The sequence below is a fragment of the Papaver somniferum genome, unplaced genomic scaffold (genome assembly GCF_003573695.1).
Source record: "Papaver somniferum cultivar HN1 unplaced genomic scaffold, ASM357369v1 unplaced-scaffold_7, whole genome shotgun sequence".
Lineage (NCBI taxonomy): Eukaryota > Viridiplantae > Streptophyta > Magnoliopsida > Ranunculales > Papaveraceae > Papaver > Papaver somniferum.
In genome coordinates, this window is record NW_020649859.1 from 463481 (window position 1) to 489431 (window position 25951).

Sequence of the window (25951 nt, forward strand, 5' to 3'; positions counted from 1 at the left end):
GGGTTGTACCGATGCAGAACAGGTGGCCACTTGCTTATTTCAGCAAGGGCACAAGATTTCTTGCTATGTCCACTTATGAGAAGGAGTTACTTGCAATTGTTATGGTTGTTACAAAGTGGAGACCCTACTTGATGGGGAGTCACTTTACTATTTTCACTGACCATCAAAGTTTGAAATTCTTCATGGAACAGAGGCTTCACACCATGGTACAGCAAAAATGGCTTTCCAAGCTGCTTGGCTATGATTATAATGTTGTTTACAAAAGAGGTATTGAGAATAAAGTGGTTGATGCTTTATCCAGAATTCCTCCAACTTCCTCACCTCACTGTCAACTCATTTCTCAATTGCAACCTACCTGGTTTAATAAATTGCAAGCTAGCTACAACTCAGACAGTGTGGCTACTGAATTGATTCCACAACTGACCATCTCCCCTTCCAGCAGGAGTCCATATACACTTCGACAAGGAATTCTTAGGTATAAGAATAGGGTATACATTGGTTCATATGGAACATTAAGGCAGCAAGTGATGGCTGCAGTGCATTCTTCATCTGTGGGGGTACATTCAGGCACCCAGGCAAGCTACCAAAGGGCAAAGGATTATTTCCATTGGGTGGGAATAAAGAGAGACTTATTACAGTTTATCAAGGAATGTGACATTTGTCAGCAGCACAAAATTTCACATACTTCTCCTGGAGGATTGCTGCAACCTTTACCAATACCAGAACAAGCTTGGAAACATATTTCCATGGACTTTATCACTGGACTTCCAAAGTCAGAGGGCAGAGAAGTCATCATGGTGGTGGTGGATAGGTTCACCAAATACAGTCACTTCCTTCCACTCAGCCATCCATTCACAACTGCATCTTTGGCTAAGGTATTCCTTGATAATATTTTTAAACTGCATGGATTTCCTGCTACCATAGTAACAGATAGGGACAGTATATTTCTCAGCAACTTTTGGCAAGAGCTTTTTATTAGAATGGGTACAACATTACACATGAGCGCAGCTTACCATCCACAAACAGATGGGCAGACTGAGAGATTCAATGCATGTTTGGAGTCTTATTTAAGATGCATGACCAGTTACAGACCTACCAAATGGGTTAGTTGGCTATCTTTAGCTGAATGGTGGTTTAATTCCAAATACCACACCAGCCTGAAGACAACTCCATTTCAAGCTCTTTATGGCTACAGTCCACAACAGTTTGGCATCTTCTCTCACCAACCATCTGCCAATGCTTCTGTGGAATATTTTTTATAAAGGAGACAAGCTATGCGAGTTATACTCAAGTCCACTCTGAAGGAGGCACAACACAGGATCAAACAGCAGGCTGATAAGAAGAGGACTGAGAGAGAATTTCAGGTAGGGGATTGGGTTTATTTAAGGTTACAACCTTACATGCAAACATCTGTGAAACTTGGGAAAAATCTGAAACTGTTAGCCAAATTCTTTGTCCCCTATCAAGTCATTGCCAGATTGGGAAAGGTAGCTTACAAGCTCTGTCAACCTGCTTCTTCAAAAATCCATCCAGTATTCCATGTATCACAGTTGAATCCAAAGCTGGGAGCAGGGTTATTACCACAGACTACACTACCATCATTAGACTCCAATGGCTGCATGAAGGTCACAGCACTCCAGATTTTATCAACTAGAACTGTGAAGAAGCACCAACAACTGGTGGAGTAGGTCTTGGTGCAATGGGCTCACTCAACATCTGCTGAGGCTACTTGGGTGGACAAGGCTACTATCAAGAAGCAGTTTCCCAAGGTCATCCTTGAGGACAAGAATCAGATTGAGTAGGGGGTATTTGTCATAAACCTAATTTTTTATAAGCCCATTAGTCTTGATTAGTCGGGTGCCCTTATCTTAGCTGGGGTGTAGTTAGTCTTGTTAGTGTGGTAGGTGTGACCATGGGATTGGTATATGTAGCCTGCCTTTCATTGGGTGAAGGCAATGATGAATTAACCAATTACTTTCTTAATCAAATATCTCTCTCTTATCCATTCCTCTGTGTTCTTCCCCTCCTTTTTTCTAAATCTCACCTCAATTCGTCTAATTTCACTCTCTTTGTAGTATAGATCACTACATGCCGACACCGGTAACCCAAATAACCGTCACTCCGTTGATCTTTTCTGCCGAGTTGGTTCAATAAACGGACACGTCGAAGAATTCGTCCATTTAACTTATCTTGTGAATCAATATAGATTGAGGGGTGAAACTAATGATGAGGTTATAGAACGATCTCTCGGGGAATGGCGGAGATGGAAAAGATCAAGCTTCTGTTATGAAGCTCATTTTAGAATCCTTAGGGTTGTGGAAAGATTTAATCCGTTTAGGAATCGTCCAATATGTCCCCGCCGCCAATCACAATACCTTGTAATAGAATTGTGGACGTCCAACACGTCCACGACACTAATCACAATACCTTGTTCACAAACGCATACAAAGTGGGTTATGAGTTTCTTAACACAATACATGTGTGTTAGATGCATAGTTAGCTTCGATCTCGGTTGATTCTCCGGTTTCCTCCATGAAAGCGTCGTCTAGGGTTTCCTCTCCACAAAAGTTTGGATCATTCAACATATACCCCAAATCGTCTTCTATATACGGTAGTGAAGCTTCAACATTATGTTCTTCACCTTCTTCTTCATGCACATCCATGTTTCTTGTTGATTTAATAAAAAATGGTAAACTCCCACTTCTTCTTCTTTCTCTTCTTCCTCTCTCTCTCACACCAAAAACTAAAACCAAACAATAGGAAAAAGTTGTCCAAAACCAACTATATACGACTAAACTTTCGATTACAGAGTTAACAACCGATTATATAGACTGACACTACCGATTATGATACAAACTACTGATTAAATACACAAATACACCCGATTATAGAATTAGCTACCAGTTATGGGTTTCGTAGAAAAACAAGTGAAACAAACCACATTAAACTACCGATTATGAAGGGTAAAATTGTCATTTTGAAAAATCCGAAATAAGGGGTATCTTAGATTTACGCTTGGGTGATCTTTTTTGTCTTTTTGTGTCTCCCCTAGTTCTTTCAGTGTAACCCCTAATGACGCCCGGATAATGAAAAGGCACTTTTGAGCTTCCAAACAACTTTCTTCGCATCCCCAATAATAAGTTCCTATCGAATAGGTACGGGCATCCAACCGAGCCACTCATTAAACCAGCCCCTAAATAGGTACGGGGCCCAAATCCTGATTTATTTTTTTGACAATGCCTCGATGTGCCTCTACTTCCAACCACAAGGGGTGTGGGAATTCTACCAACATCCCATTAACCAAAATCAAACTCTAATCTTGTTGCTCAAAAGGAGAATGAGAGAGGTAATGGATTTCACTATGATCAACTTAATGTTCGGTCACATTTGTGTTTATCAAGAAAAATGGTTTTTCAATCAAATTTAATGAGTAGTATTAATGCATATAGGTGTATTTTCTTTTTTACATTTTTGGAAACCCGGCTAAATTGGGGTCTATAGCTAGATGATAAAAAGGTCATTAGAAATCACTTACACACCACCCCTTATCAAAATAATTACCTAACTACCTATTTTACTCATGATTAATTAGCACTAATTAATCGTATTAGGGATAAATTTTGTTTTGGATGTGAGATTAACTAATGTTAGAGAGTTCATCAAAACATCAAACATTTTGATTTTTTTTTCCGCAAACAGTACCCAAAATCGGTTTACGTTCATTCACTTGTAAACCGATTCTGGATTGGTGTTTACGAATTACCAAAGAACATCCGTAATCGATTAACTTTGACATGTTTATAACCCGATCCTGGAAATCGGATTTTACTTATGACACATATAACCCGATTGTTTCCTTTCATTACCAATTTTCATTCATTGCATTATTATTGTAGGATGTATTTAGCACATGCATCAAGCCTTTAAACCCCTAGGTGACCCTAGTGGACGAGTTATAGTCCTGTGAGGGTTTACATAGAGGTCTACCCACAAAACCTATGCAAAAACTTCTAAAGCCATCAATCTTCCTCCAATGAAGACGATACAACATCCAAGTAGTCCGGGTTATCCTCCGGGATTCTTTCTTCCAAGAAGTGATAGCTTGCATCGAACGCGAATGCTTCCCCTTTTCCTCCAAGTAGCGCGCTTTCACGACTTCATGCTACAAAACACACAAAAACAAACTTACATTTGTTAGTGGTGTTTCATTGGAAGATAAAACAACATGGGTTACGTAAAAAAACCACAAATTACTTACAAATTGTGCAATGGACAAGGTGAAGGGGCGAGTGTTAAAAATCCGAGGTTGGAGAGATAAAAAAGCAAGTATCGCGTTTTTGATGACTAGGTGCCTCTCATGGACTTGTTGAACACTTCTTTCATTAGGATTCCCAAACTCTTGGCTAAATTTGTTGTGTACCCTAGCCCAAAAGGTTGTGGAATCCACCCTTTCGAAGGATTGACGTCTAAGTCGTTTTTCCGCATACCAAGCTTTGGTGATTGCCAAATCTTCATTAGAATCAAATGAAGCCATTTCTTGTATGCGGATGTATGAAATGAGTAGTTGTGGAGTATATGGAGTGAGGGGGAATAGAATGATCACTTTTGGGGCAAATGGGGTCCAAGGGTGAGGTCTCTATTTATAGAGAAAGTCCCAAAAGGCTACTTTTTTTAAAACGTGAAATAATCTGAATCAATCGGTCTTTTAGAAGGACTGTAAACCCCGATTGTGTTTGTATGCCACAAGGAAACGGACTTTCTTGCGACCAACGTAAACCGTTTTTAAAAATTTTAATTCACCGACACTAATCAGTTTATATATATTCATATGTAAACCGATTCTAGCTTGGCTTAAAAACATCCAGGAAGAATGGCTTGCACAATCGGTTTATGTTGACATATCGAGTAAACCGATTGTTGGCATGTCAGGCTAGAATCAATTTAAACATTAAGCGCATTAAGTTCAACACAAGATCATCCAAAATAAAAACATCAACCACATAAATATCATCCAAAATACAAACATCAACCATCCCAAAAGACTCAAAACAACCACAAGTCTTGTAAACTTAAAGTTTTAGTATTTAAAAGTTAAACTTAAAAACTTAAGGAGCACCAGGAGCATTTGCAGCAGCAACAACATCAGGAGCAGCATCACCACCACCAGCACCAGCATCAGGAGCAGCAGCAGCACCACGAGCAGCAGAATCATCAAGAGTAGCAGCTTCTGCATCATCCATGGCTATATGTTCAGCCATTTCTTCAAACAAACCTTCCAATTCTTGGTGGTGATCCCTCTCAGCTGATACAATGTTTCTCCTCATCCTAGCGAACCTCATGACCTCAACAAGCTCTTCCAGTGCAAGCATATCAATCAATGCGAGGGCTTGTTCAATACGGGTCTCAGCTCCGAAAGCAAACTTATATAGGCTTCTCTCTGGCACTCTTTGTGGTTTCCTCAGAACATCCTCCAAGGTTACCTCTCGATTGTAAAATGCTAGGTGTGTGAAGTCCATTCTACACAAAAAAAAAACGTAAGAAATCGGTACATATATAAACATAAGTAATCTGATTCTGAAAAGACTAAAACAATCGGGTTATGTGGTACATGTATAAAACCCGATTGTGGAAAGGAAGATGAAGAGACTATAGTAATCGGATTATACATATTACATATATAAACCGATTCTGGTGATGTATTTTCATATTTCATTTCTACCACAGAATCGGGTTATGTTAGTCATCATGTAAACCGATTACTGTGCATGCTCTTCATGGACGAAAACAAAACCCAGAATCGGTTTATTCGATAGGTCAATAAAAACCGATTCTGGGTGTAATCAGAATTTTGATTAGTCAAAAACGAAGATTTAAACATGTAAATCAACAAGATATGAAGAATCATAGATTGGGTTGATGGAGATTTACCTTTTTCTTGTGTGGATCGTAGATTCGTTGGAGAAGAAGATGAAAATTAGGGTTTTGAGTGGAAAGATTATGATGGAAATAGAAAAAAAAAAATTAGGTTTAGGTTTTTTTGTTTTTGGATTTAATGAAAATAGAAAGATTAGAATTTATATGAGAGAGTTTTAGTAATTAATGTGGGGGTAAATTAGTATTTTTTTAGAACTTTGGGTGCCTATAATAATTTGGTGGTGTGGGAAAGAAAAATTGATAGGCCCCAATGAAGTGGTATAGGCCCCAATTTAGCTAGGTTTGGAAATTCATTTTAATTTTTTGAAATCATTTATCACGATTTATAAGGGCTGATACCGGTATTACTAAGGGTTGATACCATCTCAAGATTTTAAGCAACCCTGGCCGTTGGATTGGCTAAATGGTATTAGCCCGATAATACTGGTATCAGCCTTTATAAATCATGTCATTTATGTCACATTATATAATATCAATTGACAGTAGCCAAACTTAGGATTCATTTGGTAAAATATTATGGTATTATGATGGTTGTTGCTTTCACTCACTCGATTACACAGTGACCACCCATTAAATTTGCTATTATAAATAGGGAAAATAATTGGTATTTCCTACTTATAAATACGTAATGAACTATATGTGAAATCCGATGATTCAAAAATGCATGCCCATCGTGTTGCACTGGATTAATAGTTTGATGCGCTAAAGTTCTGTAACGTGAAATCTGGTGCATGAAGATGTTTTCTTATTCATTGAACAACATTTTATTATTTTCATTTAAAAGCAACAAAAATGATTTATTTCATTATGATAATAAATAATTAATTTTCATAAATTTTACCAAACAACTCCATAAATAAGGATTATGACAGGATAATCCATAAATCATATTTTGCTTTTTAAAGATGCCTTTTTAACTGGTATTTACGTTAATTACAATTCAGTGAATCCGCACCATAATGACATTTGTGCATAAAGATTTGCCATTTGTACATAAAGATACTCATCAAAGAACTTCCAAATAAATCCATGATAAATTTTAGCAGAATTATTATGCCAACCCGATGGATGATGACAAGATATGATTCTCTAGCTTTATAAGAAATCTATCTATAGATTGTCCTGGTAAACCAGAGCAAAAACTATGAAGATTGAACAAGTGAGTTCAAAGCTTTTACAACCAATCTACAATGGTACTGATGATCAACCAGCCCCAACCACAAAATCTGTTCCTCTTACTGTCTTTGATAAGCTGGTAGATGATCAACACATACCGTTACTATATGCTTTAAACCACCAAATCCATCAAATTCATTGTTAGAACAAGGCTTGCAAAAGATTTTATCGGAGTACCGAGAATGGGCTGGTAGGTTGGGCGAAGATGAGGATGGTCAATTCGTTATTCAACTCAATGATGAAGGTATGAGATTTGTCGAAGCGTCCGCTGACTGCACTTTAGATCAAGCTATCCCGTTTACGGTATCCACTTTGTTAGAACTCAGTTCAAGTTTCAAAGGAGTGAAAGAATTGGCTCTAGTTCAACTCACGAGATTCACTTGTGGGTCTTTAGTTTTGAGTTTCTCGTCGAATCACATTGTTGCGGATGGAGTATTTGTGAGCCAGTTCATGATTGCTTGGGCTCAGGCTTGCCGCGGGATGGAAATCCATCCGCGTCCTGTGCACGAGAGGAACATATTCGTTCCTAGAAATCCATGTGATATTAAAGTTGATCACACAAGTGTTGAGATTGCAAGGAGGAAGATCAATGAAGACTCTACTATGTTGCCTTACTCGAAAGATGATTTGGTTCACCAAATTCTTCACTTCGCACCTGAGTTCATAGCCAAGATCAAGAATAAGGCTTCTTCATCCTCCTTATCTTGTGAAGATGTAAATGGTGGCTATAGTTCACGCTATAGCACTTTTGAGTGCTTGGTTGCACATTTATGGAGAGTGATTACAAGGGTTCGAGGACTTGGCGAGTCTGACACAACTTATGTCAGGATCTCAGTGAATGGAAGGAGAAGGTTGAGACCTCGTGTCCCGAATGAGTACTTTGGAAATTTGGTGCTTTCGGCATTTCCTGAAACTCAAGGGAAGAACCTTTTCGATGAATCTTTGAGCCACACGGCAGCAGTGATACACGATGCAGTCGCAAAGGTGAACGATGAGTATTTCAAATCTTTTGTAGACTTTGCAAACAAAAATCAGCATGATGAGAATCTGATGCCGAAGAAAGTTGCTGACATGAAGGTGCCATTCATGTGGCCTAACTTGGAAGTTCAAAGCTGGCTTGGTTTCCCATTCAATGATGTGGATTTCGGTGTAGGTAAGCCTTCCATTTTTATGCCTTCATTTGATCCTTTTGAGGGTGAGATTTACTTGGTTCCTTCCGTTGTTGGTGATGGGAGCATAGATGTGTATGTGACTTTGTTCCAGCAACATCTACCCCTCTTCGAGCAAATTTGCTACAACATCGACTAATAACCCGGCTTTTTTTTCTTCCTAGCCGATGTACCGTATGATCTCTGAACATTTTACGAGATGAATTAAATTTCAATTTTGATTAATACTTTTAAAAGAGTTTAATGAAATTTTATGGTTATGTCGCATTTTATGGTCCTCGAGGACTAGGTGATATGGAATTTGACAATTTGTTGGATTAAGAGGACGTTACATTTACTAGGCAGATCAGAGTTCAGACTCGGTCTGTTACAAAAGAAGAGTGAATTATGCACACACAAAGCTTGCATTGTTCCCGGCCTCAAAAACTCCACCACCACCATACAACAAGAACGACCACCAAGCAAACCGACTCCCCAACACCATCATCCAGCAAATCAAACCCCCAGCCAGCAAACAACAACCACCAGTCCACCACCAAGAAGTACAGCGGCCCTGCTATAACCTGAAATTACCATCACAAAATGCATTTTATTTTGTTTCTTTTGGGCTCGAAAAGTTACCAGATAACCACCACCACCACCACCTCTGAAGAAACCTTAGCTGGGAATTAGCACCACCAACATCAGCGGGATTTCCATTCAAACACCAGGGACACCAACTTCATGACCAGCAGAACCACCAACAGTAGCACCACCATCACCACAAAAAAAGCTGCAAAACGATTATGAATCCAGGACCAAATAACTTTCACTTGTCCCCGTACCCTTTCCATTGAAGAACCCAAACACCAAACAGAAGCTTAGATGAAATCCAAATTAATACTAGTAGTGAAAGACCATCAGATAATCTTCTTCAAGAACACCCCCAAACAGATAATTTTGATTGAAGATTTGTTGTTGTGGTCAACCCAGAATTTGTTTTGCGGGTTTACGTTGCTGACGTGAATCGAATATGTATTCACTTAATTTAGCCTACTGGAGTTTGACAAAGGGAAGAAATAAGAATCAAGCAAGGCAAGAAAGGTTGTTATTTAAATTGCTTGAGACTGGCAGATTTCACACCTCAAAAGGATATTGGCGTTTAGCTTCTTTCTTTTTGCCGCAAAATAGACGTTTAGCTTTTTTTTTGAGTCGCAAAAAGGAAAATCAAACTAAATTTATATGATTCTTTTATACTATTGTGGGCTATCAAATTAAAAATAAATAAAAATATTGTGAGTGTTGTCTAGATAGAGGCCTTACACCAGGAGATTATACAAGATACGCGGAGTGAAAGGTAGTTGTGAAAGTTAATTAGAAGCGCGTTTTCCTTGTTGAGTCCAGGCATTCCATGAAACCTAAGGCAAGAACCTCTCCGATGAATCTTTGAGCCATACATCAGCCGAAAAAATGTTACATAGTTGTTGGCTGGCTCAACTATAATTTCCCAGTCATAAATTTGTATTTCCCTTCTTGTGAATTTCTCATTTAACGTTTGATCTAAATTTGAATTTCTCATTAAATAAATTTTACATGAAATTCTTCGAAGATCCGCATAGGGAATAAATTTTTTTCTTCTCTCAAGGACTAGGGACATGCCTATGACCGGGTTAACCCGGACTATAGCCCGTCCCTCGATATGGCCACTAAATTTTTTGATTTTTTGGGGACCATGGTTTTTCTTGGGGGACCAGGGTTTTATTTTGGGTAAAGACATTAGAAGTAAATCTAGGTCACCCCTTATCTAGATATTTATATTAATACCTAAATTACCCTCTTGATTAATTATGGGTGATGATTAGCTAGTGTTAATAATAGTTAGTGTAATGATTAGTGAGATGATTAAGTTAAAGATAATTAGTGAGATTAAAAAATCAGATGAGTTTTTTTTTTAAAGAAGTAGAATTAGTGAGAGAGTAAAGTTAGAGAAGATGAAGAAGGAAAACATGAAAAACAATGGATTTTACCAACCACAACCGGAGGAAGGCTATTTGGGTACCCAGGTATGCTTCAAACTTAGATAATGTTGGTTGAATTGTTCCAAACTTTCAAAAAAATGAAATTTTTTATGTAAATTTGGGCCAGTTCGGTTAACCATATGTCAACAACATGTAACCGAACACATCTGAAAGTGTAATTCGGTTACCATATGTCAAGAACATGTAACCGAACACACCTGAAAGTGTAGTTCGGTTACGTTTTCCAAACACGCAGGTTACCGAACTCGCTCGTTAATGGAGGTTTTGGTATACAGTGCAATGTTCGGTTACCTAGGATAAAATGGTAGGTAACCGAACTTTGAACTTGACAATTTATTTGAGTACATCTTGTGTGTTCGGTTAGTTCGCAAACTTCAACGCAACCAAGTTCCCAACCGAACTTCAGGTTAAAAGAAACCTAGTGTTAGAAGTTCGGTTGGTTCGCAAACTTCAACATATTTTGCGAATCAACCGAACTGGGCTTATAGGTAGAGTTCGGTTACAAAGAAAACTTAATAATTTTGCGAACGAACCGAACTTATGGACTTGTATTGTTCTAATACAAGGAGTTCGGTTAAAAGTATTTTTTTGCGAATCAACCGAACTTTGAGTTCGGTTAAGAACTCAAATTATTTTTTCGGTTAAAAAGTTTGGTTAAAAAGTTCGGTTAAAAAGTTCGCAATTATTTTTTTGCGAATCCACCGAACTTATGAACTCAAATCAACCGAACTGTTGATTTCGGTTAAAAAGTTCGGTTATCACAAATTATTTGAGTTCGGTTAAGAAAAAAATAATTTGTGATAACCGAACTTTTTACTGAAAAAACTCCATTAAACCTCTCTACAACTTCCATTTTCAACTCATTTTGATGATTAATTCTCATTTATTCAACCAAAAACGAATGACAAGTAATGGGTTTGTGAGAATATCTTTGTTAATGTTTTAAATTAAGCTATATATATAGTGGTGGTGGTGGTAATCGGAGGTGGTGGTGGTAATCGGTGGTTGGTGGTGGTGATAATTGGAGGTGGTGGTGGTGGTAATCGGCGGTGGTGGGCGGTGGTGGTAATCGGTGGTTGGTGATGGTAGTGGTGGTAATCGGCGGTGGTGGGTGGTGGTAATCGGCGGTGGTGGGAGGTGGTGGTGAGAGGAGGTGGTGGTTATATATGTATATATAGAGAGAGATGTGGTTATTGTGTTGGTTTTAAATTAAATTAGGTTAAGGGTAGGTTAGTCATTTCAATGTTTTAGGACATCCCTTATAATTATAGGGAAGGTGACCTAATAAAATCATGGTCCCTAAAAAAATCATCGTCCCTAAAAAAAATCGTTCTTTAGATAGAGAGATAGCTAGGCAATGTGAAGTAATTCTGGGGGATTTTGGCAAAGTGGGTTTCATTTAACAACTAGTACTATTATGGAAGTCTCCTTTAGTAATTTTTGGATCATAGCTCATTTTACATGGAAGAATCACTGTCCATTGTAGATGATTTTTTTTTTCAGAAACCCATTTCCCGGATCAGTCTATTTGTGTTGGTTTTTGTTTTCTGAGTGTTTTCTTTGATTAGTGTCAGATATTATAAGATTTGTTGGATTCTGTTGATTTCCAAGTCCATTGCTCATAAATGTTTTTATTTATTTTTTACTTCATTTACAGACTTGATACGAGCTTCACACAAGCTGTGGATTTATCTAGTGATGATGAGACTAGAAACTCAAATGCGAACTATCTACTACCAGGTGATGTTGTTGATGTATTGTCTAGTGATGATGAGACTAGAAACCCAAAAGGGAAAAGTGTCAAACAGGGGGAAAATCTGCTACCAGGTGATGTTCGACAAGCAAGAAAAAAGTTCGCTTTGCAGCCGGATTCAATAAATGGGTCTCAAAGTAGCTCTCGTATGTTCAATTTAATGGCAACTGCAAGATGAAACTTAGCTTATATAAAGACAACTCTCTTTATTGATGTTTAGAAAATCTCTCAAAACTAAACACAAGCTCTAATCTTGCTCATATGATCAACCACAACTTTGGTGATCATATATATATAGAACTATGAATTCCTTTTCCTAGTCCTATTACCTTATTACATGTCTTTCCTTTTCTTAGAACTAGATGACATCTAATTCCCTTAGGATTACATCAATTTCCTTTTCTTATCCTAACCAACTTGTTAGATATTATCTTAGGCTTAATGTTGAAGTTTAACCAACATTCTACCCGTTAAGCTTCAACCTTACCCGTGACATATCTTGTACTCCAATCAGTTGTCTCATTTCTTCAAACTTGATCCGAGCTAATGCCTTTGTCAATATATCTGCCTTCTGCTCAGTTCCAGGTATGAGTTCTACGTTAATGACCTCCTTCTCGATGCATTCTCATATGAAATGATACCTTTTGTGAATGTGTTTCGTCTTCCCATGAAACACTGGATTTTTAGTGAGTGCAATTGTAGACTTATTATCAATCTTGATAAGAACTTTTTCAGGTTCTCTTCCTTTGATTTCACCCAACAGTTCTTGAAGCCATATTGATTGTTTAGTTGCTTCTGTTGCAGCCATAAACTCAGCTTCATAGGATGAGAGGGCTACAGTGTCTTGCTTTTGTGAACACCATGTAATAGGTGCTTCTCCTAGATAAAATATATGACCAGTTGTACTTTTTCCATCATCTTGATCAATATTATGACTGCTGTCACTATACCCAACAATTCCTTTTGATCCTCCTCGACCATACTTCAACCCATAGCTGATTGTTCCTCATAGATATCTCAATATCTTCTTTATTACATCACCATGAGACTTGCGTGGACTCTGCATATAACAGCTTGCTACTCCCACAGAGAAAGCCAAATCTGGTCTTGTGTGTAATAAGTATCTTAGGCATCCAACATTTCTTCTATAACTTGTTGGATCAATCTCAGCTTCTTCTTGTGCCTTTGAAACTTTAAGTCCAAACTCCATTGGTATCTTAGTTGGATTACAAGTTTCAAGTCCTGCTTCTTTCAGAATTATCCTTGCATAAGATTCTTGTTTAATCTGAATTCCATCTACTCCTTGATGGACTTCTATGCCAAGGTAATAAGTGAGTTTTTCGAGGTCTGACATCTCAAACTTTGATGACATTTCTCTCTTGAACTGATTGATCACCTTAAGGGTGTTGCCAGTCAAACATAGATCATCTACATAGACTGCAATCACAAGAAGCGTTCCCTTTTCTTCTCTTCTGTATACTGATGTTTCTTTAGAGCACTTAACAAATCTGATTTCTCTTAAGATTTGATCTAACTTTGTATTCCAGGATCGAGGAGCTTGTCTTAGACCATATAGAGCTTTTGATAACTTATAAACCTTATGCTCTTGTCCTTTTACTTCAAAACCTTCTGGTTGTTCAACATACACATCTTCTCGCAATTCACCATGTAAGAATGTTGTCTTAACGTCTAAGTGGTGAATTTCCCATGAGTTTGATGCAGCTTCTCCTATTAAGAGACGAATTGTCTCTAATCTAGCAACTGGTGCGAAAACTTCATCAAAGTTTATGCCCGATTATTGAACGTATCCCTTAGCTACAAGTCTTGCCTTATATTTGTTAATAGTTCCATCAGCATTTATTTTAACCTTGAAGATCCACTTAAGACCAATCACTTTTACCCCACCTGGCTTATCAACTAGAAACCAAGTCTTGTTTCTGTTGTTTGAAATAATTTCTTCTCTACATGCTTGTGTCCATTTAGTCGAGACCTTTGCTTCCTGAAAATTCCTTGGTTCATCATTAACAGAAAGTAGCATTATCTCACATTCTTCTGCAGCTTGAAGAACATAATCCTCCAAATACTGTGGATTTTGTATCTGTCTTGTTGATTTTCGCAGTGGAATGGGTTGAGTTATTTCATCGATCTCCTCATCTTCTTCTTCTTCTTCTTCTTCTACTTCTTCGTTATTCTCAGTGTATTCATTATTCTCTTCTTCTTCTTGATTAACATCATTGTTTCCATTGGTATTGATGATTATGGGTCCTTCGCCTTCATCAATTACTTGACCCCATCTCATGTGAAACATTCCTGGATCCCTACTTGGTCCATCATTAGTTTCATTCCAGTTCCAGTTTGCTTTTTCATCGAATACCACATCTCGACTCACTATCACTCTTTTCGTTGTTGGATTGAATAATCTGTAAGCTTTGGATCCAGGATCAATTCCTAGATTCACAAGAGTCTGAGATCGATCATCCAGTTTCTTAAGAGTTGCAGAATCCACTTTTGCGTATGCTTTGCAACCAAACACTCTTAAATGATCTATGTTTGGTTTTCTCTTTCGTAAACTTTCATATGGAGTCATGTCTTTCAGAGGTTTCGTAGGTATCCTATTTATTAGGTATGTGGAGTGTCGTACAGCTTCTCCCCGTAGATAATTAGGTACCTGCATAGCCTTTAAAGAACTTCTTGTCATCACCATTAGAGTCCTGTTTCTCCTCTCCACCACTCCGTTTTGTTGCGGTGTATATGGTGCTGTGAGTTGCCTTTTGATTCCATTTGACTCACAGAACTTGTTGAACTCTAAGGAAGTGAACTCTCCTCCTCTATCAGTTCTAAGCATTTTGACTTCCTCTTTTAACTCTTTTTCTATCAGATTTCTGAAAGCTTTGAATGTGTCAAATGCTTCACTCTTTTCTTTCATAAGAATAGACCACATATATCTTGAGAAGTCATCTATAATAACAAATATGTATTTGTTATTTGCAAGGGTTTGTGGTGTAATAGGACCACATAAATCAGCATGAAGAAGCTCTAAAGGCTTTGAGGCTCTGAATGTTGTTGCTTTTGGAAAACCTTGACGCGTTTGTTTCCCAACTAAACATGATTCACAGATCATTGATTCATCGTTTATCTGTGGTATCTCTCGAACCATCTTGTTCTGAGACATTGCCTTTAAAGTTCTAAAGCTTATGTGTCCTAACCTTGCGTTCCACTTCCATGTCTGATCTTCCAGTCACATATTCAGATATAATGGCCTTCCAATCATGAGACTTATCTTGTAGAGTCTATTCTGTGAGCGTGAGACTCTAACTAAAAGTCTTCCACTTGGGTCATGAACTGTTAGATAATCTTGTCGCATTCTAACATCACATCCAACTTTTCTGTAGCTTGTCCTAAACTTAGAATGTTGCTTTGTAAGTTTGGGATGAAGTAGATGTTTGTGACAAGCTTCTGTTCTCCGGTCTTGCTCTGAAATAGAATTGATCCTTTCCCTTCAATTTCTACAGAAGATCCATCCCCAAACTTCACTTGTCCTTTGATTTTCTCATTGAGTTCAGAAAAGTAGTGTCTCTTACCAGTCATGTGATTGCTGGCTCCATTATCTAAATACCAGATTCCTTCTTCTCCATCCTTTGATTCGTAGTTCTTTGGTATTAGTTTCCCTTCGTTTAAGAATACAACTTCGTGCATGAAAAGAGTTGTATCTGCTTCCCTTGTTTCATTCTTGTTTGTTTCTTCCATCTTTTGTATTCTTTCAGGGCATACAGAGGAGAAGTGTCCTGGTTTATCACATCTGTAACAAATAATGTTTGATCTATCCTTCTTTTCTTTCCCTTGGTTTTGATCATTCTGACTTGTTGTTCTATCTTGTGAGTTAAACCTTCCTCCCCTTCCTCGGCCTCTGTTTCCTCTACCACCTCTTCCACGACCTCTTCCTCTTGTCGCAGATTTTGTTGGTAAGAGTTTGTGTACAAGAGTTTTCCTTGAGTTTCTCCATTGTTTTCTTCATCAAGGATTCTTTCTTCATATGCTTTCAATCTTCCAATTATATCTTCATAGCTAGTCTTCTTTAAATCTAAGACTTGTTCGAGAGAAGCTATGATATGAATATACTTGGATCTTGGTAAACTATTGAGAAACTTCTTTACCAGTTTATCTTCATCAATGGATTGTCCAAGTGACGCAGCTTTTGAGGCTATCTCTGATAGCTTTCCTGCAAAGCTATCAATAGTATCAGTGTCTTTCATCTTCACTCTTTCAAATTCAGACATTAAGGTTTGCAGACGGGCTTCTTTAACTCGATCAGCTCCGAGATTACGTGCCTTTATTGCATCCCAAATTTTCTTTGAAGTTTCCTGTTCACCAACTTGTAGAACAAGACATTCTGGTATTGCTTGAAAGAGTAATCCAATGGCAACATTGTTTTTGTCTGGGTCCAATGTACCAGGATCAATTGTTTCCCAAACTTTGTAGATTTTCATCAGTACCTTCATTCTCATGGCCCATACTGTGTAGTTTGTGGCGTTGAGGATTGGAACTTGTATTGATGGTGGCGTGAACTGTTTTGCACCCACAATGGTGGTTTCGTTTTCCATGGCTCAGAAACAAGCTCTGATACCAATTAATGGCAACTGCAAGATGAAACTTAGCTTATATAAAGACAACTCTCTTTATTGATGTTTAGAAAATATCTCAAAACTAAACACAAGCTCTAATCTTGCTCATATGATCAACCACAACTTTGGTGATCATATATATATAGAACTATGAATTCCTTTTCCTAGTCCTATTACCTTATTACATGTCTTTCCTTTTCTTAGAACTAGATGACTTCTAATTCCCTTAGAATTACATCAATTGCCTTTTCTTATCCTAACCAACTTGTTAGAGATTATCTTAGGCTTAATGTTGAAGTTTAACCAACACAATCAAGGGCAAGGGAGGTTGAAGGCCCAACAGCTTATGTGTCATCTTCTTTGCCTCCTGATCCACTCACTCGTCAATTCTGGAAAGCTGGGACTTACGAGTGCGTACGAGCTCCTGAAGCCGCAATTCAAATTATTCACTCATGACCACCTTTTTACCTTTGTAACAAAGTATTTCATGTGTTTCAATTTTCTGCTTCCATGTGACCTACCTACTGGTTGATACTAAATGAGTGGGTCTGGCATTGTATTACAGATGGGCGGAATCATTTGCGTGTTCATCCAAAGTTTCTGCACTCAAATGCTACTTCGCACAAGTGGGATTTTGGTGGTAAGAACAGTTTGGTTCAGCTGCAAATATTACTCTTATCTGATATATATATATATATATATATATATCTCACTTTCAGTTCCTTTTCTATCCTTGCATTTTTATGGGCGACCCCAAAAGAATTAGGGGCAACTTTTTTATTCCTAACCCATACACAACTTTAAGGGATGTCCAAAAATGCGGAGAATACGTTAATGCCCCTGCACAATCGGAAGATTTTCTGTGTCCGATTAATATACCGCAATCGGAAGCTTATTAATGTGATTATACTACCGATTAAGTGCGCTTTTGTGCCTAACTCGTATCTGGCTTCTATAACAATCGGTAGGAATGAGAACCTCACTAAGCTACCGATTATAGTACCTCCTAAATTCCCAAAATTGGTGACTTAGTCAAAGAAGAAATTTGGGGCAACTTAGAATCGGTAGGCAGGTTAACTACCGATTATTCTAGTTTCCAAATTCGAAAAAAATGAGATTTCTGCAAAAACAAAATTTGGGGCAACTGTATAATCGGAAGTCCTATTATCTACCGATTATTTTAGTTCTCAAATTCGAAAAATTTGAGATTTCTGCAAAAACCAAATTTGGGGCAACTTTATAATCGGAAGTTACATCACCTTATTTGACTACCGATTATACAGTTTCCCCAACAAAATAGAGTCGTTGGAACTCTAAAATCTATATAAGGATTGTATCCTTTTACCCTCGATGGAACCTTTAAACTCTCTCCAACATCATCTTCAACATAATGCCCCAACCATTCATCAATCCAACGGAGTTCACGATTGAAGAAGATTTATCTTTATGTAGGCGCTATGTTCAATTCTATCCGAGACGAGGAGAAGAACGTAGGCAAGGCGGCATAATGAGTATGAGTTATTTGGGGAGAATTCACGAAAAATTCTGCGCCAACACCGGTAACCCAAACAACCGCCACTCCGCTGATCTTTTCTGCCGAATTGGTGCAATAAACGGACACGTCGAAGAATTCGTCCATTTAACTTATCTTGTGAATCAATATCGATTGAGGGGTGAAACCAATGATGAGATTATAGAACGATCTCTCGGGGAATGGCGGAGATGGAAAAGATCAAGCTTCCGTTATGAAGCTCATTTTAGAATCTTTAGGGCGATGGAAAGATTTAATGCGTTTAGGACTCGTCCAACACGTCCACGACGCTAACCACAATACCTTGTAATAGAATTGTGGAAGTTCAATGTAAAATTATGATGATATGTAGGTGATATTGTTATGAATTTCAAAATATTTATGAAAATCGGAAGTTTTAATTCTTTATATACCTACCGATTATACTCCAACGGCTATTTCTTTCAAAAGAATCTAGTCGTGCCTCGAAAACCACACACAATCGGTAGTATATAACTATCAATGTCTACCGAGGGGTAAATGATCGTTTCCGACTTGTCCAAAAAGGGGTAAATGATTACATAACGATACAAAAGAGGATGTTATGGTTGGCTCTGCACCCCTCAGAACCTATGGAATTTGGCCAAGGTTGAATATGGGGCTCCTTATTCAACCTATGGAATATGGCAAGGGTTCGATATGGGACTCCTTATAATAGGTAGGTTGTTAAGTTGTATTCCCTTTCGATTATACCAGGTTTCAAAATTCAATACATGAAGGATTTTTTCCATATTCGGCAGATTCTAACATCAACAGATATCCGATTTCCAATAATCGGTAGATATGGTACAAAATTAACTACCGAATATATATCGTTCATGGCATTCAATGCATGCAGAAATCGAATTTTCACGTTCAAAAACACACATAAACGCACATAACATGGATAACTTGGGCATTAGATTTTGATAACAACATACATTTTCGTTTGATGCATCGTTAGCTTCGATCTCGGGTGATTCTTCGTATTCTTCCATGAAAGCGTCGTCCTCTAGGGTTTCATCTCCGTTAAAGTTTTGATCATTCAACATATACCCCAAATCGTCATCTCTAAACGGTAGTGAACCTTGAACTTCAACAACTTCACGTTTTTCTTCGTACCCATCCACGTTTATGGAAGTTGGAAACAATCGGAAGTTGGCGACATATACCCCTTCTTCTTCTTTTTTTCTTCTTCTTCTCTCACTCAATCGGAAGATATCTCACAATGACCCAAAAACAATTTCCAAACACTAATATATAGACCCCAGACTACCGATTACAGGATTACACTTCCGATTATTTGTATAATCGGGAACTTTATAAGTTTTATATCCTACCGATTATAACAGATTTCAAAATTCACGAGCCACATGGTTATGCCTGGCTTTGTACCCTCTAAACCTATGGATTTTGGCAAAGGTTGGACTTGGGGCTTCGTATAATCGGATGGTAAGAAGTAATATATCCTACCGATTAGGCTAGATTTCAAAATTCATTACATGAAGGATTTTTGAAAAAACTCAGTTTGGGGCAACTTATAATCGGAAGATTGTGGAACATATTAAACTTCTGATTACTGCTGCATCCAAAACACGAACCAAGTGGTTGTGGCTGGCTGTGTACACTCAAAACCTATGAAATATGGCAAGGGTTCGATCTGGGACTCCTTATAATCGGTAGTTTGTTAAGATGTACAAACTTCCGGTTATAACAGGTTTCAAAACTCATTTTGGGGCAACTTATAATCGGCAGGTTTTGTAACCTATTTAGTTTCCGATTATGGCTACATCCACAACTTAAGCCAAGTGGTTATGGTTGGCTCTGCACCCCTCAGAACCTATGGAATTTGGCCAAGGTTGAATATGGGGCTCCTTATTCAACCTATGGAATATGGAAAGGGTTCGATCTGGGACTCCTTATAATCGGTAGGTTGTTAAGTTGTATTCCTTTCCGATTATACCAGGTTTCAAAATTCAATACATGAAGGATTTTAGAAAAAAACTCATTTTGGGGCAACTTATAATCGGTAGTCATATAAGTTGGATAACCTACCATTATAAAAGGGATTATTAGTCGAATTATCTACACTATAATGGGTAGGTATAGTTTCAATTTAACCTACCGATTCACCTCTAACCTACCGATTATGGTGTAGGCTCCCGATTATATAAGGACATATTGGCCATTTCGAAAAATCAGAGATAAGGGGTAGCTTAGAATTATGTTTGGGTGACCTTTTTTGTCTTTTAATGTCGCCCCTAATTCCTTTTGGGTCGCCCAAAAAATGGCAGGTTTTTATTTACAACCATCTTATTGTTTTCTTTTTAGCCATGGCGGAGCTGCTTGATAATGCTGTTGATGAGGTACTTCCTTTTTCTTCTTTATTTTTTTGTATGAATTAGCTTGTATGCTATATATGTGTGTTAAGCAAACCCCATTTGCATGAGTTGTACCCTTTTCCTGCATCTATATCCTTCTTGTCAATTAGCTTGTCAAATTCTGGCTTTGGGGACTTGCATGGTCTAGTTTTAGATTCATTACTGACATGGAATTTGGATTTCATGTTGATTTGTAATTTAGATACGAAATGGAGGTACCTTTGTCATGATTGATAAAATAAAAAATCCTCGCGATGGAAGTCCAGCTTTGCTAATTCAAGGTATACTTCTTCAAATATAGATCTGTTCATATGAGCCTTAAATCCTACTGATTTCATCTGAATTGGCTTGCTCATGCATATGAAATTTCATTGCCAATATGAAGACGATGGAGGTGGTATGGATCCTCAAGCATTGCGGTGCTGTATGAGCTTTGGTTTCTCAGATAAGAAATCAAATTCCATTGGACAATGTACATATTCAGATACCCAATTCTATACATTTTCTCATTTCTTTACCTTGCATATTCCATTGGACAATGTACATATTTATGGGTCTGGTTGTACCTTTTCAGATGGGAATGGATTCAAGACAAGCACAATGAGACTCGGGGCAGATGTCTTAGTATTTAGCCGCTGCAAGAACCAGAGGTTTGGATCTACTAGCAAACCACCATTCCTTTATTTTTTTACACCAATATCCCATTAAGCTTCAGGAGTGCTTATCAGTGACCTTCTTTGTTATCAGGACATTAACTCAAAGTGTTGGTCTCCTTTCTTATACCTTTTTGAGACAAACAGGTTATGACAGAATAGCAGTTCCTACGGTGAGTCTGGAATCTGAGTAATTTTGGTAGATTAGATGTGTCTTTATCCTAATATGTAATGTTGGTTGCTGCCGTTCTATGCATGGCTTTCTCTCTACTAGATTGAAAAAATACTTTGCTTTGGTTCTCACATGAGTTAATTGCTTGCATGTGGTAAAGGTGGATTTTGAGTACAGCAAAACCAATGGCAAGTTTGTTCACCAATTACGTTCTACGGAGGAGCATTTTTCATTTAACCTCTCAATGCTCTTGAACTGGTCTCCTTATAAAACAAAAGCCGAGTTAATGACCCAAGTAAGTCTCAGACCTCATGTGTTCGTCTAAGCATTTTTTTTTTGTTTGCTACGAGGATTAGTCAAAATAAATTTATGTCTCTTGTTGTATACCTTTAGCAATTGCTTCTATATATTGTGCGCTGTTCTTTTTAAGATAACAAAACTCTGCTGAATTTGCTGAGCAGTTCAATGACTTGGGAACTCATGGCACAAAAGTTATTATCTATAATCTTTGGTTTGCGGATGACGGGAAATGGAACTTGATTTTGAGTCAGATGGAAAGGTTTGTTTATGATGTCGTAACACTGTCCTTTCTTTTCCATTACAGGTGTCTTTTCAAATTTTTGTTTCCAGAGTATCCATGTCTTACTTGTTTGCAGGATATCCAACTACCTGGCGCCCCAGTAGTATCCAATAAAGGCAGTTCAAAAGCTCTATCCCAACAGCATCTTGCCAACAAGCTTCACTATTCTCTTCGAGTGAGTTCAAGTTTTGTAGTTGTACTTCACCACTTGATGCTGTTTAAACCTGCCTAACCTTTTTTTCATTTTTCCTTCAACACCGCATGCAGGAGTACTTATCCATCTTGTACCTGAGGTTACCTGAGCATTTCAGAATAATTTTGCGTGGAAAAGTTGTTAGGCGTCACAATATTGCAGATGATCTCAAATTTATTGAGTACATCTTGTACAAACCTCATATAAGTCCAAATTCAGAGGTTCATTTCATCCTTGGTTTTATGTTTATTTATCTTTGAGTATAAACAATGGACAATGGACTCTTTTTTTCACGATACGTTCTTTGTTTTTGGTTATTCACTCAGGATGCAGTAGTAACTACAATTGGATTCCTGAAGGATGCTCCAAAGGTGAATATCCATGGATTCTGCGTTTACCACAAGAACAGGCTAATAATGGTAATATTTTCTTACTTCACCAGTCGTGTTTAATTGCTTGACGATACAGTGCTAGATAAATGATGCATATCTTCCATTCTCTTTTCCCTGAACAGCCGTTTTGGGATGTTGTCAGTCAGAATGACAAGGGGAGAGGTGTATTAGGTGAGAAAACTACGTAAATCTGTTACGTCATATTTCACATTATGATGCTCCCATTTGAAATCCTGTTTTTAAACTTTGCTTAATGATCTGTTTCGGCAGGTGCTTTGGAGGTGAATTTTATTCAACCTACTCATAACAAGCAAGAATTTGAGAAGACTACTGTTTTTCAAAGGCTTGAAACCCGCTTGAAAGGAATGACCTTGGAGTACTGGTAAGCTATTTGCTAATTGAGATTGCAGTAGTTTACGGATATATAAGTTCCATCGTCCTTTGTCCTAGCATAAGTTTGTTCTATCTGGAACTTCAACAGGAATAAGCATTCTGAATTAATTGGGTACCAACAACGTAAGAAGAAGCCTTCTACTTCTGAACCTCCTCCGATTTCTAAAACTTCTAATGCCCAAAACTCTAGCAAAATGAGTTGTACGCCTACTAATGATGATAGTCCAGGAGTAGAACCTACTGGTGGAGTTTTCGAGGATCATCAGTTATCTTCTTCTCGGCAAACAAGAGAATCAAATTCTGCTGCCAGTACTGGACTTGGCATGGAGCCAGGTCAGTGTTGATCATCAACCTATGGCTGAAAATATTATTTCCTAGCTACTAGTCACCTGTAATCATCTATTGAATACCCTCGCAGGAATGTCACTGAAGAGGAAGAAACGTGAGCACATTACTGAACCGGAAATCACAAAAAGGCAAGTAAACTTGGCTGAAAGTGCAACTAATACAACACCACATTTGGAAAAACAGGTATCCATATGAGCCTGTCCAGAAATTCAGTAGTTTTTATGCACTCATAGCCTATCAAATCTTCGCTGTCCTAGCCACAAGTTTGGGTGGTTGTCTAACATTTTCATGTCACTTGGGACAGATTGAAAGGGTCAGAATTGCAATGCAAGAAAATCAGAGGCTCCGTGCACTGTAAGTCTTTTGTTGTAAAAAATTTTGGTTGATATGATTTCAGTTGTGCTTGAGCTGCTATACTCTCTGCACGCCGAATAACCAGTCTGCACATGTACCTCCTCATTGTCAGATTGTGAACACACAAATCACGAAGGCATCTGAATGCTCACAACCAAACATCGTAATTTAGAATGATTTGTAATGATGATATCATAGTGTTGATTCCTTGGCTCAAAACCCTCGGGTTTATCACAGCCTCATCTAACTCCGTGCAAGGAGTTTGCGCACGGGATATAAGTAAAAACAAAGAAAACAAAACATAGAAGTAAAGATTCATGGGGTTTTAGGCAAACGTAAAGTGCTGAAATATAAACAAGACCGAGGTTTACGTGGTTCAGCACTAAGGCCTACGTCCACGGGGTTTGTCGTTTCACTATATACTTGACGGTTACAGGAGTAGTCGAATGACTTTTGAGTTTACATGTCTTTCTATTGTAAAGGACTAACTTACGCTCAAAATTCTTCTCTCTCCTTCTCTTCCTGATTTTTCCGATCCCCCTTCCTCTTGGTGGAGAGGGGGTATTTATAGGGTTAGTGTGTGGGACCCATCTCTGAAGGCCGTTGGAACCTTATCTTCTTGTGTTTTGTGTCCATCACGCAGGGGTCTTCGTTCGTAACTTCATCACGCAGAGTCATCCTTGTTCGTTCCACGGGTTGATCGACACGTATGCTGCTCAGGGTGTTTAATGCGGGTAGTTGAGGCGCCTGCTCGTGTCAGGCAAGTGTTTTCTGCCTCTGTCGCGTCCATGTCAGTACATCTTCTCTCCATCGTTGATCTTGGCTCCTTTTGGGGATGAGATAAAGTAACTCTTTGGGGAGTTATTTTGTGCTCCGCAGTACAGCGTGTTATCGGAACATCCTTTAACTTCTATCCTTGGATTGTTCGGGCAAAGATCCCTCGTTGACGGGATGGAATTCTTGGTTATGAGCGTGTGTCATCATACTTTGATGACCTTGTCCGCATGCCCTCCATGTATCTTCCTATGTACACGTGTTTGATGATGAAATATGTGCACACAATTTTCCCCTTTTCTTCGGGCTTGAGTGTTTAGCGGGAGCATCGAAGAAAATAGTCGTTACATATTCTTCCTCTCTCCTAATAACTTCTCCTAGATACTTGGGCATGTTTCTTTATTCGTGCATTAACTGCTCATTTAATGGGAACGTTTCCCATTCCTCTCTTAACTTCCTCCTCTTTCTTTCGAGTATATTAAGGAAGAGAGAAAAATTAATTTCATTCTCTCCGTCTTCATTCCTTGCTCTTCATTCCTTGTTCTTCAGCCCTTAAATTCTCTGTCAGTCTTCATTTAAATTTTCTGTCATTTTTCATTCTTCAGTCCTTAAATTCTCTCCGCCTTAGCATTAATCACACTTGCCTCCTCTTTATTTCTGATTTGTTCTTTCTGCTGCTGTTTTTGCTGGTAAGTTTTTCTCTGTTTCCACTGTTTCACGCTATGTTGATTTGTAAATTTTCTGCTACTGTTTGTGATGAAGAACTTCTTTTAATGGTTGCATGCTAGTTTGCCCCTGTTCTTCGTCTTAAATCAAGGAGGCCATTGTTTTGCTTGAGCTTTTCAGGGTAGGGATTTAGGGAGTTTCGAGCATGTATGCTAATTTTAGGGTTTCTGCGTTATCGTGTGTGGATTGCTATTTATGTGGTTTTTTTGATCTTGTGATGTCCTTGTGTTTGTTTTTGACTTGTTTATGATTAATCTTTTCGCAGCCATGTCTGACCGTCCGTGGCTTCCTTATCAGACTCCTGGTTCTGGTCTATCGAAATCTCCTCCGCGTAGAGAGTCTCAAGATGATGTTCGTAGAAATCGAGTTTCTTCTAGGGAGAAGGCCTCATCTTCTGGGGAAGAGGTTCCTTCGAAAAATCCTTCTGGGTCTCTAAAAGTTGTCGATCGCGCGGTGTCTCGTCCTCGTGATGATGTTAGGAGTACGCAGGCACCGACTCGTGCTGTCGCTTTTGATGTTCCTCCTCTACGTTCTGTAGTGCCCGAGCATCATCTGCCGCCCCCTCCTATAACTTCTTTTAAGGGAAGAATACCAAAGGTGGTGTTCCGAGGGCTGAATCTTCAAAAAATCCTTCTTTGAAGAGAAAGGCTTCCGAGGCTTTCATTGGTTCATCTGGTCCCGCCGAGGAGGATGAGGCTGCCCCATTGATACGCAGCGTTTCGGTCAGCAAGAAAAAAGTAACGTTCAAGCATATTGATCTCGAA

At 38.4% G+C, this 25951-nt stretch overlaps 1 pseudogene; it reads left to right on the plus strand.

The window, feature by feature from the left end:
- The first annotated feature begins 7078 nt into the window (after window positions 1-7078).
- The window catches only part of LOC113343886, a 51443-nt pseudogene continuing 32570 nt past the window's right edge, over window positions 7079-25951 (plus strand).